A 15,743-nucleotide genomic window follows, 5' to 3' on the forward strand; every position below is an offset into this window, starting at 1 on the left:
TAACCAGCATTATAGGAGGAAAACCAGTAACATTCAACACTCAGCTAAAATGTGTACCACTTTTTTCTCTCTGCTGCTTCACACACAGTCTACCTCTGCTTCTGGACTCACCTCCCACCAGCACTCATTCTCTGTCACTCTCACTACTGTTTGCAACGTCTTTCCCTACTTGATCTCCTCCAACCCAACCCTCGATATCACAAATGCTGCATGCCCTCTGCGCTGCCTAATCAATCACTCGGGACCCCTTGCCACCTGTACCAACTCTAACGGCTCTGACTCATTTCAGGAGGAAAGTAGCCTCCAGTGGGGCAGAAAGAGTCAAGGCAGGTGGTGGGCTGCCCAATGTTCGGCTTCTCACCCCTTATATGGAGAATATCCTAACTCTGACCATCCTGAGCGCCTGACTGACCCTAATCATGGCCCTTGACTGGTATCAGAAGCTGCCCTTAACTTACTGTGCCAGGACCCACTGAGTGAGGGCTATCTCTGCTGACTTGTCTGAGGCCTACTGGCAACTGACAAACTTTCTGACTTTGTGTCTGTGCCAAACTGCAAGCTAAGACAGCAGTACTATCAGCTTAGTCTCTGTGCCTGAGGAGACAAAGTGCACAAAGGGAAGGCAAGGCAAATCACCGAAACTGTGAGCTTCCGGCTAGGCTCAGTGTGTGTGATCACTAGGACAGTGAGAAAACAGTCTGGAGATGCAGCCTGGTCCAGTCCATGAGCTGGGTGTGTGTCCCTGAACGCACAGTGCCCTTGCTGCAGTGTTATAGTGAGAGTTGCTGGTGTGGCCTGAGGTGCAGCTTTGAAGTGCAAGTGGATCAGATATGTACCATGAGGGTTCTTAGAGGCTATTGCATGTCAGATGCCAATGTCCCTGGACATGGGATGCATTATGTTGGTACCCATGGAGAGCATGCTGAGATGTTGGTGGCTGGTGACCAATATGGATGCCCTTTCAGGTAAGTGAATTTGCCAGGTACCTGCTCTGATTTCCACGTGAAGAATCCTCAACATCTAGGTTGTTTGGCGCATTTGGTAAGATACGAAGCTGAATATTAAGGAGACAATTTAAGGTATCAGTAGGGCAGTTAACAAGCGATAATCTCCCTTAATTGGCAACTCACTGCTGCCGAGAGAGAAATTCGCCTCATGCTTGACAGAAGCATAAAAGATGCAGCAAGGTGCTCCAGTTGTTGAGATCAACCTTGCATGATTTCTCATCTGATTCTGTCACAAATTCCGCCATGGCCCACATTGCTCAGACTCCATTCTATTGCCTCTAAAATAAAGTATAAAGTGTAATTTCTTTTGTCTTCCCTCTTGCTTACTGCCTCCAGTATTAGTACATAATTATTGGATCCTTTAAGAGTATATTCCGACTTGTCTTGAGGGGGATTGGGAAGGGAGGGATTAGATCAAGCAGTTGATTGTTTCATCACTAGTGACTGTTTTTGGTTGTGAAATCTGAATTGTTAACTTTCACTCTCACAGTGACCATTTTAACAATCGCGATAAACATGGACATCACAAACACCATCAATGACATAGTCAAGGCTGCAAGCTAGCTTGTGGATTGCTATCATCTCACTAAAATTGGCATAAACCCAATATGGGCCAAAGCTTAATTATCCAACATAGCTTATTAGACAGTGTACAATTGTTATGATGTGACATTTGAATAGTTTTGAATTTCAGATCTAATTTGAAACAATTTCCTAAGTAATTCCTCCATAGTTTTCAGTGGACTCAAAGGCTGTCATTAAATTTCTGATCAATGCACCTACACGCCAAGCAATTAAAGTGGTGATGTCTAAACTAATCTTATATTTCCTTCAGAACCATCAAAGTGCCTGTCAAATAAGTTTTGGAATGTCCATTGATGAAAGTAGGAGAAAAATGATTTGCTTAGCCCTGGGTTTTATGCTGCCCTTAACTCCATGATTGGCTCATTGACCCAGTAGCCTTCTTTCTTTTCTGTTCATTTTGAATGAAGATCACAGAATCAGTGCCGGGATTTGCAAAAACGTGTTGTAACCCCAAACTCTGGAATTTGTCCAGAGCTTCCACAGCACTCAGTTTTCAAATTAAGGCATTCTAATCCCATCAGCCCTGACCTACATGTCTTTGCGTTCCCAAGGAAGCTATGTGAGAACACTTGCAAACTCCATGGAACGGGTTCGTCATAAAGTGTACTAACTGGTTAATTAATGCACAGTTCTACTCTTCTGAAAATGTTAAAAAAGGCTTAGCAAATACAGTGATGTATTTACATCATGCATATACAATGTAGACAGCTTTTATATCTTCAGACATAACATTTCAAAAAATAATTCATTGTGTATGAAGTGCTTTGGGAAGTCCTGAGAGATGTAATAAGGCACAATATACAGGCAAGGTTTTTTTTTAAATCTTCTTTCTCCTTCATACTATTTGATTATTTGAATTAAATTCAAAAGTCAAGAGGGGAGTTACTGATTGTGTTGAAGAGAAGCGTGTGGAAAGTTTTTCGTCGACCTCTTTTTGCAACTTTAGTCTTGTATGGGGAGATTTCAGTACAGAAAGTGTTTTGAATAAAGGTAGAATCCAGATTATCTCAGAAACTGTATTGAGAAAAAAATCTTTAATCAGTGTCATTGGCAGTTTCTTGTATGATGTAGTCCGAAGCTTGTTTTGGTGAGAGATTGACCGAATTTCTCATGGGGATCTAACCGCATGCACAATGGAGCAGACAGTGAGTGTAACATCCATTTCTTCCCCACGCCAATAACATCAGCAAGAGGACAAACTCACTGGGCTGAATCTTATGGTTTTTTTTGTGGCTACGTGCAAATTGTGTCATGTGTTTTGGAGGGTATTTTTCCGTGAGATCTGTCAAGTTCCCTTGCTGTATTTTACCATACTCGTTTCATTAACTACCAGCTCAGCTGCTACGGCTTTCTTCATGTCGGATTCCAGTCCCATCTTACCGTACACCATTCCCAAAACAACTTGCCACTGCTGGGATATTCCAGAATTCACCAGCACTCCCGGCGCCCAAGCCATCTTTAAAAGCGCATTGTGCACCCGGACAAGCACCGTCAGTCTGGAGCTGCCCTGCACAGTTCATGACAGTTGCCCCTGACATGGCAGAGAAGGGACATTTTGTGCTTCACTTTATAGGTAGGGACCTGGAGGTCCTGCTGGATGGTGTGGTGCAGAGGTGGGACATTCCCTTCCCCTAAGACCAGCAGAGGAGCCATGACTCCCCATCATGCCAGCCTGGCCAACGTGGCAGTCTGAAGGAATGCCCAGACTTGTAGAAAGCATGCCAATGACCTTCTCCACTCCACCAGGCTAAGTGCCATTATTTTCTCTTTGATACCTCACACTATATCACTGTTTCTCCACCTCCCTCCAACGCTCATGCTCTACCACTTACTATTGTCTGCAACATCTTCCCTCACTCGTTATCATCCATGCCATCACTGACACCATTACACACCCATGCCCTCTGCACTGTCCACTCACTCAGTTAGGAACCCTCCCCACCTGCAACAACAGTACAAGCTGGGCCACCCATTTTCATCTCCATTAATACCTCCCTCTCTCTCACTCCAGGAGGAAAATAACCCCTATAGGGCAAGAGAGTGTCAGCATGGGTGGTGGGCTGCCTTATATTTGGATCCTGACCCGTTGTGTAGAGAGTATCCTGACCCTGACCACTTCTGACTGTGCTGACTGACTGTGTCCAAGCCCCTGGACTAGTATCAGAGGCTGTCCTTGACCTACAAGTGCTGGGATCCTATAAGCAAAGGCTCTCCCCGTTGATTTGACTGAGGCCTACTGACAATCACGACAAGCTTCCTCAGTTTGTGACTTCACTGAATGGCATAGGCAACACAGCAGTAATATGAGCCTGATATCGCTGGCTGAGGAGGGAAATGCGCATAAAGGAAAGGCAAGGCAGGGATGCTGTGAACATCCAGGTAGGCTCACAGTGAGTGAGGGCTACGACAGTGCGTGAAGAGCCCTGACATGGAACATGGTCCAGACCCTGAGTGTCCCTGAATATCCAGTGTCCTCACAGCATTACATTAATAATTGTTGAACATTGAAATGCACAGGCATCTCACAAGTGCCATGAGGGTTCTCAGAGGCTGGCATTTTGGATGCCAGTGCCTGTGGATGTGGGATACCTATGGCTGGTGTCCATAGAGCATCCCCTAAGATGTTTGTGTCCAACTTGCAGATCCTATGGAGATAGCAACAGATTGTTTTGGCCAGGTGTCTGCTGTGGTTTCTTTGTTGAGTTTTCCTGAAGTCTTGCTTGTTTGGAGCATTCAGTAAGGTAGGAAGTTGAATATTAATGAGGCCAGTTGGTCTGTTAACAAGGCATTTAACAAGTAATAATCCCCCTTAATTAGCAACTTGCTGCTGCCTAGAGAGTTATTTGTCACACTGCTCAGCAGATACATAAAAGGTAGAGATGCTCCCAACGTTGAGCTGTGCTTCATTGGATTTCTTGTTGATTGTGCTACAAATCTCTCCAGAGCCCATGTCACTCAGATCCTTATAAGATTCCACTCAGTGTTGTGATCATACTTATTTAGATTGGAGTGAGCCTCTGTAACTAAAATGCTGCTTGGAGGTAACTGCTATGTAGGACAGCAGGAAATCCAGTGTTGCCTGATACTTCTTAAATTCAATCTGTCCCTGTTAAAGAGGAAGGGAGCTTTCATTACTGCCAAGAAACAGCAATTTTTGGAAACTCATACCAAGCTGCTTACTGAACAGGTAAAGATGCAGGAAGAAGCTCTTGTTTCCCATAAATGTGTGCCACACAAAAAGAAAACTAGCACGCATGGAGACAGGGAATGCAGTCAGTCAGTGCCAGCAATTTCCAATATATTGCTGCAGTGCTGCAGGAATTTAATTGACCTTACAAGGATTGCCAAGTAAGACCCTCTACGTATCTCTTCAATTATTGCTCTGCAACACCGCAACTTTTCCTAAGACTACTAATCTTTAAGACCCTTGCTGCAAAAGCATCTCCTCAAATCACAATTGAACAGTTTTTACACTCACACGCACACGACACCCCATTACAGACTGACAAACAACATGCTGCTTTGAATTTGTTTGAACTTTGGGTAATTGTCAAATTCTTCCACCGTTAGCATTGTTAGCACTTCGATCAAATGACATGCCCCTCTCGCACACTTGCTGCTTCTTTTGTGACCTGTACATTGTTCCACTCAGCTTCACCCACCTTTCTGAACCACACAGTAAATCCCAAGCCTTCCCTCCGCCCCACCATCTCAAGGTGCCGTTTCCACGACAAGCTTACACACAGCAGATGAAGTCTGGAAGAACTGGGGATGGTGCGGAGCATTGAAGACTCTCAAACAAAAACAGAAATTGCTGGAAAAGCTCAGCAGGTCTGGCAGCATCTGTGAAGAGATAGCTGAGTTAACGTTTCGGGTCCGGTGATTCAGTTCTGAGGAAGGGTCATCAGACCCAAAACATTAACTTTGATTTCTCTTCGCAGATGCTGCCAGACCTGCTGAGCTTTTCCAGCAATTTCTGTATTTGTTTCTGATTTACAGCGTCGACATTTCTTTCAGTTTTATTTAAGGACTCTCAGTCCATTGGAAAGACACTGGCAACAACATCATTCTTGGATGGGGAGCACACAGCACTGGCATCAATGTAGATGATGGCCAAAGACAGAAGGGAATCTGGCCATTTTTCTTCCTTCCCTTTAATCAATTTATCTCTGGCACATACAAACATACACACACACACACACACACACACACCATGGTTCCCTGGCTCTGCAATCACCTGTCTGTTGTTGTTACTCCTTTCCCTAAACAGTGCTAATCTGGAGGTTTATCCACACTGTTAAATTCTGGGACAATGGCGGGGAAGATCAAATGCAGATGAATATTGATAGATTAGGTTAAGGATTAGAGGGGTGATTTAGGTGCCAGTTTAGGAAGAAGTGAAAGCAAAACTGAGTTACACAGAAATGCTGCCTGGGTCCTAATTATGCCACAGGGCACCAATTTCAATAAATTTTATTTTCGCTTTACTTATTGTCACGTGTATTTTGTTACAAAGTACAGTGAAAAGTGTTGTATAGTGTTGCCACTCTCCGGCTCCAACTTAAAACACAGAAAAATAAACCAAAACGTAGAATGTAAGGGCCGAAACATTAGGAAATAAAGTTCAAAGTGCGCAGCCATGGGCCTGAAGCAGCCAGCCACCAGTCCCCACACTGTGCCGCTGGAACAAGAATCGCCGCTTTCCGGTGCCATCTTGTCTCCACCATCGCTGCCTCCACCCTCAGTCCTCGCCAATGCAGCTGATGCCACCTGCACCAGCCCAAACCCACTTCTGCCACTGCCTCTATGAGTCTGCATTGGATGCAGATGCTGCGGGAAGCCCAATATGCCTCCTCCACAAGTCCGTGCTAGCTACAGGTTATGTTTCCCAGGAGCGCTGGCCTCCCAAAACAAGGCAAACGGGAGAAGTGCATCAGGCAGAAGGCAAAAAACAATTTCTTCCTGTGATTTACATCCTGTTACCTTATCAGCAATACTGGGGAAGGGTGGGGAGTTTTTAAAATTCTTTCTTCTATCATGGGATGTGAGCTTCAATGGCAAAGCTAACGATTGTTGTCCATCCCTAAGCACCCATCAACTAAGTGCCTCCTTTCAGGTGGCAGTTTGCACTCAAGCCCGTTGCTGTGGAAACATATGTAGGGTAAGGATGATGGATTTTCTTCCCTAAAGGACATTCATAAACAGATGGTTTTTTTTCGTGACTATTGTTGATTATTGTCATGGTCACTGTTACTGGCACTAGTTTTATATTCCACTTCTGTGAATTGAAACTAAATTCCATCAGTTACCATTGGTAGGATTTGAACCTATGTACCCCAGGACCTAGACTGGGCTGCTGGATTATTCGTCTGGATTTCCAAGATGAAAGAGTTCACCAAAATCCCTTCATCCACAAAAAGAGAATTGGGAACAGGGGACCAACACAGGTTCTTTAGTTATCCAATGGACAGAAGCATGCTGTGAGGATCCTGGGCAGGGGTAGAATATTGAATCAGCTGCCCATTTTGCATCTTGTTTATTTTCTATTCCGTTGATGTTAATGAACTGCCAATTACTATCCCCCATTCTGGGTTAGATCCCAAGCCCAATATATCCACAAATCACTATGCTCATCAATGTGGATATATACTGTTGGGGTATATACACAACTGCCAGAAGAATCCATATGCAAAATGTGTATGGTTAAAAATATGAGCCTCAGTAAACAACATCAGTACTGCAGTTGCCAGAGAGGACGAGTAGGAATAGTTATCTGTGTTTACAATACACTTGTTTCATCTCTGGAAGCAGTCCCTCCCATCGAGCCCAGACAGAAGAGATACATTGATATTTGACAGCTGTTGAAAGTTGTAACTTTGAGCTGTCTCAACCCTTTTTCCTCCAATGGATACATTCCACAGCATAAAAGTGTCTCAAAATTCGGCCAGAGCTCCAGCTTAATGTCTTAATTGTCTCCTAACTGTATATTTTGTTAGACTATGTATACAATTTTGATATTATTCATGAATGTTGTAAATTTCTGATGACTGGCTGGTATTCAGATCTGCCTCACATCACTGTGATGTCAATGAGTGCACACACCATGGCTCTTTTGATGTGAATGAATGTGGTGATCAGTCCTGACCCAGCTGAAGTGGGCAGCAAAAAAGTTAATATTCTAATATTTAGTTATGAATCAAAGCAGATATGGTTGACAACTGCAATATGGTATAAGGCGTAACAAGCAATCACCTCATAACATACTTGATGTATCTTCAAAACTAGTTCCACTGATTAAAGAAATGACTAATTCTGTTCAACCGACTGTACACACCTGAGTAATGGTTGACTTCATGTTAAAGTTGAACCCTAAGGTCCAACCCCTTGTACTTGCCGCTGTCTTCCCACTGAAGCCAAACATGCACTGGTGCAAATTTGCTCATTCATAGAAACATAAACTAGTAATTGTGTTTGTGGAAGAGTATAACTCAGAATAAGCGGTCACCCACTTAAGACAGAGATAAGGAGGAATTTTGTCTCTCAGAGAGGAATGAGTCTGTGGAATTCTTTACCACAGAGGGCTATCCAGTCTGGGTGGTTAACTGTATTTGAGACTGAATTGGACAGCTTTTTAATCAGTAGGAGAATCAAGGGTTACTGGGTAGAGGCAGGAAAGTCGAGTTGCGGATGATCAGATCAGCCATATCAAATGGTGGAGAAAATTCAATGCGCCAAATGGCCTACTTCTGCTCCGATGTCTTCTGGTCTCTCATGATTGAAGGTGTTTGTTCAGCTCCTCGTGTCTGCACATGTCACTCAGTGCCGTCAAGACTACCAGCTTACTGCTGTGCGCACTGTATTCCCAGCATAACCTGTCGTCTCATACATCAAGAAGGAACAGCTGAGTGTCCGCCCAGTTCAAACTTCAAGTTGCTGATTTGTGCAGCAGCAAGAGAATTCAAAATGTTGAAGAATGTTTGAGATTAGAGGAGGTTCTCTGCACTGCTAAGGCAGATACCTAAGAATAAATGTGCATCTCGCATGTGGCTGCAGTTGTAAGCTGAAGTTGCAAAATATGTCAGTGAAAATCGACTAAGTGAATTGTCAGTTTCTGTAGGATCTGTCCCAAACTTTACGCTGGAACAAGCAAAAGAAATTAGAACACTGCAGGTTTCAAAGCCAGCCCTGGATAATGATGGCACTGATTCTGCCAATCAAAGATACACAAGAATTTCTGGTGTGGTAATGATCCTGAAAGCAGGACGGTATGAGAAGATAAATGAGTGCTCATGTGTTGCAGTTGAAACCTCACCACTCTCCTTGCATTCAATATGGGAACACAACAGTTGGCCTTTCCTTTTTTTTATTTGTAGGTTATTTTAATTTCCTCCAGTTTTCTTTGAGTTTCCCTTAGCTCCAATATATAAAGCCAATAAGTGAATGGGACTTTTAAAAATTATACAGAGCTATTTACTAATGTCATTGCGTACAATTATTTTGGGCTGAACATGCCCAGAGTTGAAACGATATTGGGAAAAAAAGTTGGGAAAATACATGAGAATGAAAAACTGAGATTGCCAATGTTGAAAAAAGCAGTTTGCTTATCCCATCAGGTTTCATTGGCAATATGAGAATCTCACGAGTAGGCATAAGGGTCCTTTCTGCAGGCATATATATCCCATTATTTGCCTCATTTATTTACAATTTGCTATTCTCCCAGGTACTGGTGAGAAACTAGACGCTTTCAAGTCAGGAATTGAAACTCAGTGTAATTACCTGGTGACTACTACTTCTCTGGGCCTTTGTGATAGCCAGCATTCCCCAACACCGCAAGGCACACTCCATGGGTGTCCACTGCCTGCACCTTCTATCCATAGGTGTCAGCATTGGCAAAGAGCAAACCTCACTGTGTCACCAGGCACAGCTCAGAATAACCCACATTACAGCTCAGCAATTCACTATGGCACTTTGAAGCTCACTGACACCTCACATTGCAATGCAGCCTCAAGACCATTTACATGCAGGGTCAGGCACCTATTTCATGCATTGAAACAGGGTGTACCTCAGGAGTCTTAGCTCACTTTCTTAGCACTCACTCACTTTGCACTTACCTGAATATTCACAGTATTACCATGTCATTTAGGAAAGAAGGAAAAACCAGACTCCTTGTCATGCATGTGAGCACTGAACAGTCAAGGGGGGAGGGGGTGCGAACATTTTGGTACATGTCACCATCCTCGGTCAGTGTCACACATAATACACGGGGCAGCAGCTTAGGCAGCAAGCACACTGTGTGTGCTTCCATCAAATGGAAACGTCTGAATGTTTAAGGGAAGCAGTCCTTAGTCCAGTCAAGCAGATTATGGTCAGTTAGGAGGCTATTCCAATTCATGTTTTAACTGGACTGAAGCAAAGCTGTGTCACCGTAATAGAGACATTCCTAATCCTCTTTGCTGCAGTTCTCCATCTTTCCTTTCACAAGCTGCTTGATGGACCTCAGCTAATTTACAGAACAAGCAGGAAACTGTTCAACCTCACACCACCGGATGGCTAGATCCAGGCATCCTCCATCATTGAACTGCAGTATGCAGATGATGCTTCCTCCTGCTTTGAGGCCAAGATCCAATCCATTGTCAACATCTTCACTGAGGCATTTGAGAACATTGGCCTTACATGAAACACTCAGAAGACAAAACTCGTCCATTAGTCCCCTGCCATCACACCATGCTGCACCACCTCCTGCTCCCCAGCCCCTGTTATCAAAATTCACTTCAGACAAGGTGGACCACTTTCTTGCGGGGGCCTACTCTCAACAAGGGCACACCTCAGCAACAGTGTTCACACTGCCTTCAGTGTGCCAGCACAGCCTTCAGTCACCTGAGGAAAAGTATGTTTGAAGACCATGCACTCAAACACATTACACAGCTCATGGTCCAAACGTTCCCATTCCCCCACCTCACCCCCCAATGCCCCAGAGATGTAGAATATGTGCAGCACACACCTCACTTGAAGTGACACCACAGCTGCCTCCACAAGACCCTGCATATCCATTGGAAGGATAAGCTCACCAATTAGTGTTCTTGTAGGTGAGAGGGGAAAGAGTTAAAAGGGACCTGAAGGGCAACATTTTCATGCACAGGGTGATGCATGTATGGAACATGCTGCCAGAGCAGGTGGTGGAGGTGATTATAATGACATCTGGATGGGTACATGAATAGGAAGGGTTTGGAAGGATATGGGCCAAATTCTGTCAAATGGGGACTAGATTGATTTAGGATATCTGGTTGGCATGGACGAGTGGACTGAAGGGTCTGTTTCCGTGCTATATGACTCTATGACTCTATGATCAGACCAACATTCCCAACATTGAAGCATTGACCATGCTCAGTCAGCTCTGCTGGAGGAGCCATGTCATACACATGCATGACAGGAGGCTCCCAAACAAAGCACTCTACTTTGAGCATCGACACCGCAACAGAGCCTGAGGAGGGGAGAGGAAACATTTCAACGACAGTCTCAAAGCCGCCTTGAAAATGTGCAACAACCTCACGAACACTTATGAAACTTTGGCCCAAGGGCTCCTGAAGTAGAAGGAAAGTATCTGGGAAGGATCTGTAAACCTCGAGTCTTATTGACAACAGCAAGTTGAAGTCAGGCTTCAACAAAAAGAAACAGTGTGGGGCAATATGGGCATCCCACTTTCCCATTTCCCTAATCACTTCCTGCCTCAACTGTAACAGAGACACAAGGTCATGGAGTGGACTCATCACTCACCACAGAACTCATTTTTAGTGGGGAAGCAAGTCATTCTTGACCACATCGGATTGCCTAAGAAGATGAGGCATAACTGAAGCAGAACATTTTTACTTATGTGTTCAATTCCTGTCATAATAAAGGACAATGTTCTGTTAGCCTTATTTGAATGATTTGCTGTCACTGCATTCTAACTCACCACTGACTCACACCAGAACACCTCGATCATTCTGCACCTTGGAATTGTGCAATCATTCTCAAATTAGATATTATTCTGCTCTTTTTTATTTTTCCTGTCAGTGAACAAATTCACATTTCCCTACATTACCGTCTATCTGCCAGATTTGCACTCAACTTATCTACACCAGTCTGCAACTTTGATATATCTTCTTCACAACGTACTTTGCTATCTACCTTTGTATCATCTGTAAATATAAAAATTGAAAAACATGAAACTTTTAGACAAACTGGGAAATTTTGTGTTCCTGGACCAAACTATAGAGTCATAGAATAATATAGCGTGGAAACAGGTCCTTGGGCCCAAACTGGTCCATGCTGACCATGGTGCCCACTCAGCCAGTTCCAATTGCCACATTTGGTTCATATCCCTCTAAACCCTTCTCATTCATGTACCTATCCAAATGTTTTTTTAAATGTTGCTATTGTACTTGCCTCAACTACTTTCTCCGGCAGCCCATTCAATATACACACCACTCTCAATGACAAATTAAATTTAAAGCATACAAGTGCAACGCAAGCATTCAAAGGCAGAATTAGTGACATGCTTGCTCATTCATAGAATCCTTACAGTGTGGATGTAGGCCATTCAGCCCATCAAGTCCACACCAATCCTCCGAATAGCATCCTGCCCAGGCCCACCTCCTACCCTCTCCTTGTTACCCTACTTTTCTCATGGCTCATCCACCTAACCTGCACGTCTTTGGACTGTGGGAGGAAACCCACACAGACACAGGGAGAACGTGCAAACTCCGCGCAGACAGTTGTCTGAGGCTGGAATTGAACCCAGGTCCCTGGCGCTGTGAGGTAGCAGTGCTAACCACTGGGCCACTGTGCCACGGTGCCACAAGTGGTGTGAAATATTAGGGAGGGAGGGTAACAAGTCCCAGAATGCTTACTAAGTTTTTGGTCAACGTGTGTAAGTAATGCAAAGCTGCAGTCTCCAAGACTTTATAAATCTGATCAACCTAACAAAGCAATCAAGCTGTCAAGTACTTTGGTGAGATGACACTTTAAAAACCTCGAACAAAAACAAAGTTGCTGGAAAAGCCCAGCAGGTCTGGCAGCGTCTGTGAAGGAAAAAACAGAGTTAACGTTTCAGGTCCGGTGACCCTCAGAACTGTTCTCTGTTTTTGTTCCTGATTTACAGCATCCGCAGTTCTTTCAGTTTTTCTTTAAAATCCTCTGTCCAGTTCTGATAATTTGAGAAACAAAGGAGACTTTCAGTTGCTGGGAACAATGCAGGGAACACTTTCTGGGAATTGTGAAGAAAGACAGGAGAATCCTGTTCTTTTCAACTTTGAAAGGAGGTATCTAAGAAGTAAACTGAAAATTGTATGTGAAATAATGGAAGCAAATGGAAAAAGTAATACTGGAATGTGACATTAAATTCAATTTCAGAACTAGTAAGAAGGGAACTTTAGGAAGGGTTTTCAGAAATTGGTTCTTCATATATAATCACATGGAATTGACTTCCAGACAGCGTACTGGAAGCAAAAATCTGGAATCATTTAAGAAACCATTGGCCACTTCATTAAGGGGACCTTAGGATTATTCACAAACGAATGAATCAAGATTTCCTCCCTCATCAGGGATGAGCCTGTGATTGAGAGACTTTCATTTTAGGTAGACAACTGAAGGAGATTTAATGGCATGGGCTAATGTCCCTGCCTCTGAGCAAGAAGCACCAGGTTCAAATCCCATTCCAGAACTTAGTGTTCAAGGAAGGCGCATTGAAAACATTATCAACCAATGGACCATTCTGATGTACGTGTGGCAGACAGAAAGAGCAACTGATTCTGCTGATCAGCCATGCTTGATGCAGAGTGGCTTCCCCACCAAGTTACAGCCTCTTGTGACAGGCTAGCAGCCTGTTCCAGGAAAATCTGGGCTTGGAAACAGACTAAACAAGTGCTTTGTCTGCCTCATATGCCATTAGGGGTGAGAAGAAAAAGATAACGGATTATGGCACCGATTCCTATACATTGTAAAGTTGCACTAACCTGTGTTTATCCACAGGAATTGGAATTTTCCCTGAACGATCTTTCAGATGTTTTACATGGCTGGGCCCTAATCTACATTACCTCAGGATGGAATGTCTAGAAACAGCTGACACCTGTCAAATGGATATCAGGAGCTCGGCCCCAAGATGGGAGGCACTTGAAAATCTAAATTGTAACTCAACAAATGGAGCAAATTATCTTTTATCAAAGAGGGGGTTGGGTAAAAGGTTAGCTAAAGGTGTAAGAAGCTGTTTTATCTCATCAACTGTCAGGCAGAGAGAGGCAATTAGCTACTGCGACCAAAAATAGCCTCAGACCTTGTTTACATTAAAGTTGTAAACATGTGTGGTCATTGACTGAAATGTTAATTTGAATTTATAGGCCGCCACCAGATCTGATGGAAAAGTCCATCTTCCTGAATTGAATGGATATTGTAAGTCTTGTATTTGTTCACACAGCAATGTTGAAAATAAGTCTAATGATGTAGTTATTGATATATTCCTAGCAGTTTAATAGACTTATTAATGGAAATGCAAACTTAAACTGTTTTATAAATCAACTTACAATTTTACAAAATGAATAGATCACTTTGCTTGCTACAATTTTCTTCATTTTAATCTATTTTTTCCCATTTTTAAAAAAGAGTAAAGATTTATTACCCTACTTGCCCTCAGATTGTATAGTTAGAAATTATTAAGATATTGCCGTCTTTGCTTCCACAATGAGTTGAGGCAGAGAATATTGACCCATTAATGGTGAAAGAACAATGCATTCAGGTATATACTTGTCTCTTGAAGTGCACCATTATGACTAGGTTTTGTAAATTGGAAATCCTCTTTTATTATCCCAAGCCTTACAAGATATTGGCCTGGAGGAATCAGTTGCATTTGAGTGGTTCATCTGAAATACCGTCATTCATTATTTCAACTGGAGGTTTAATTTATTTAATACAATTGCTTTAAAACCTTCAGAAAAATTGAAAGCATAAAGCATTTCAGGCCAACATGTTAAACAATCATGTGCAATTACTTCCTACTGAAATCAGATAACTGGAGAGTTTGAGTTGTAAGGGAAGGCTGGATAGGCTGGGACTTTTTCACTGGAGCGTTGGAGGTTGAGGGGGCCCTCACAAAGGTTTACAAAATTATGAGGGGCATAGATAAGGTGAATAGCAAAGATCTTTTCCCCAGGGTGGGGGAGTTCAAAACTAGAGGGCGTAATTTTAAGGTGAGAGGAAAAAGATTTAAAAGGGACCTAAGGGGCTAATTTTTCACACAGAGAGTGGTTCATATGTGGAATGAACTGCCAGAAGAAGAGGGAGATGCAGGTACGGTTACAACGTTTAAAAGACATTTGGACAGGTATGTGAATAGGAAAGGTTTAGAGGGATATGGGCCAAATGGAGGCAAATGGGTTTAGTTTACTTTGGGAAACTTGGTCATCCTGGTCACTTTGGACGTAAGGGTCTGTTTCCGTTCTGTATGACTCCATGACTTGTTGAAACATTGTCATGGTAGCATGTGCATTAGTTTGTGTGCTACTATGTAAGTCCCACTAATGACTAGCAACTATTAATGGCTCCATTTTCCCTTCTACTTCGCCTCTTGATGTTACTTGTCTCTCTCTCTTCTGCAATTTCTGTAATGCACATAAATCATCCATGTCTGAAATTTAGGGCTTGGATGGAGAGGAATTTGTTAAGCGTGTATAAGAAAATTTTCTGATTCAGTATATGGCTGTACCTACTAGAGAAGGTGCAAAACCTGACCTATTCTTGGAAAATTAGGTAGGGCAGGTGACTGAGGTGTCAGTGGGGGAGAATTTGGGGCCAGTGACCATAATTCTGTTAGCTTTAACAGTGATGGAAAAGGACAGACCAGATCTAAATGTTAAATTTCTAAACTGGAGGAAAGCCAATTTTGACGGTATCAGGCAAGAAACTTTCAAGAGTTGATTGGGGGCAAATATTTGAAGGTAAAGGGGCAGCTGGAAAATGGGAAGCCTTCAAAAATGAGATAACGAGAGTCCAGATACAGTATGTTCCTGTTAGGGTGAAGGGCAAGGCTGGTAGGTGTAGGGAATGTTGGATGATTAGAGAAATTGAGGTTTGGTCAAGAATAAAAAGGAAGCAAATGTCAGGTATAGAGAGCAGAGATCG

Source organism: Rhincodon typus, chromosome 23 (assembly GCF_021869965.1).
Source record: "Rhincodon typus isolate 14 chromosome 23, sRhiTyp1.1, whole genome shotgun sequence".
Classification (NCBI taxonomy): Eukaryota; Metazoa; Chordata; class Chondrichthyes; order Orectolobiformes; family Rhincodontidae; genus Rhincodon; species Rhincodon typus.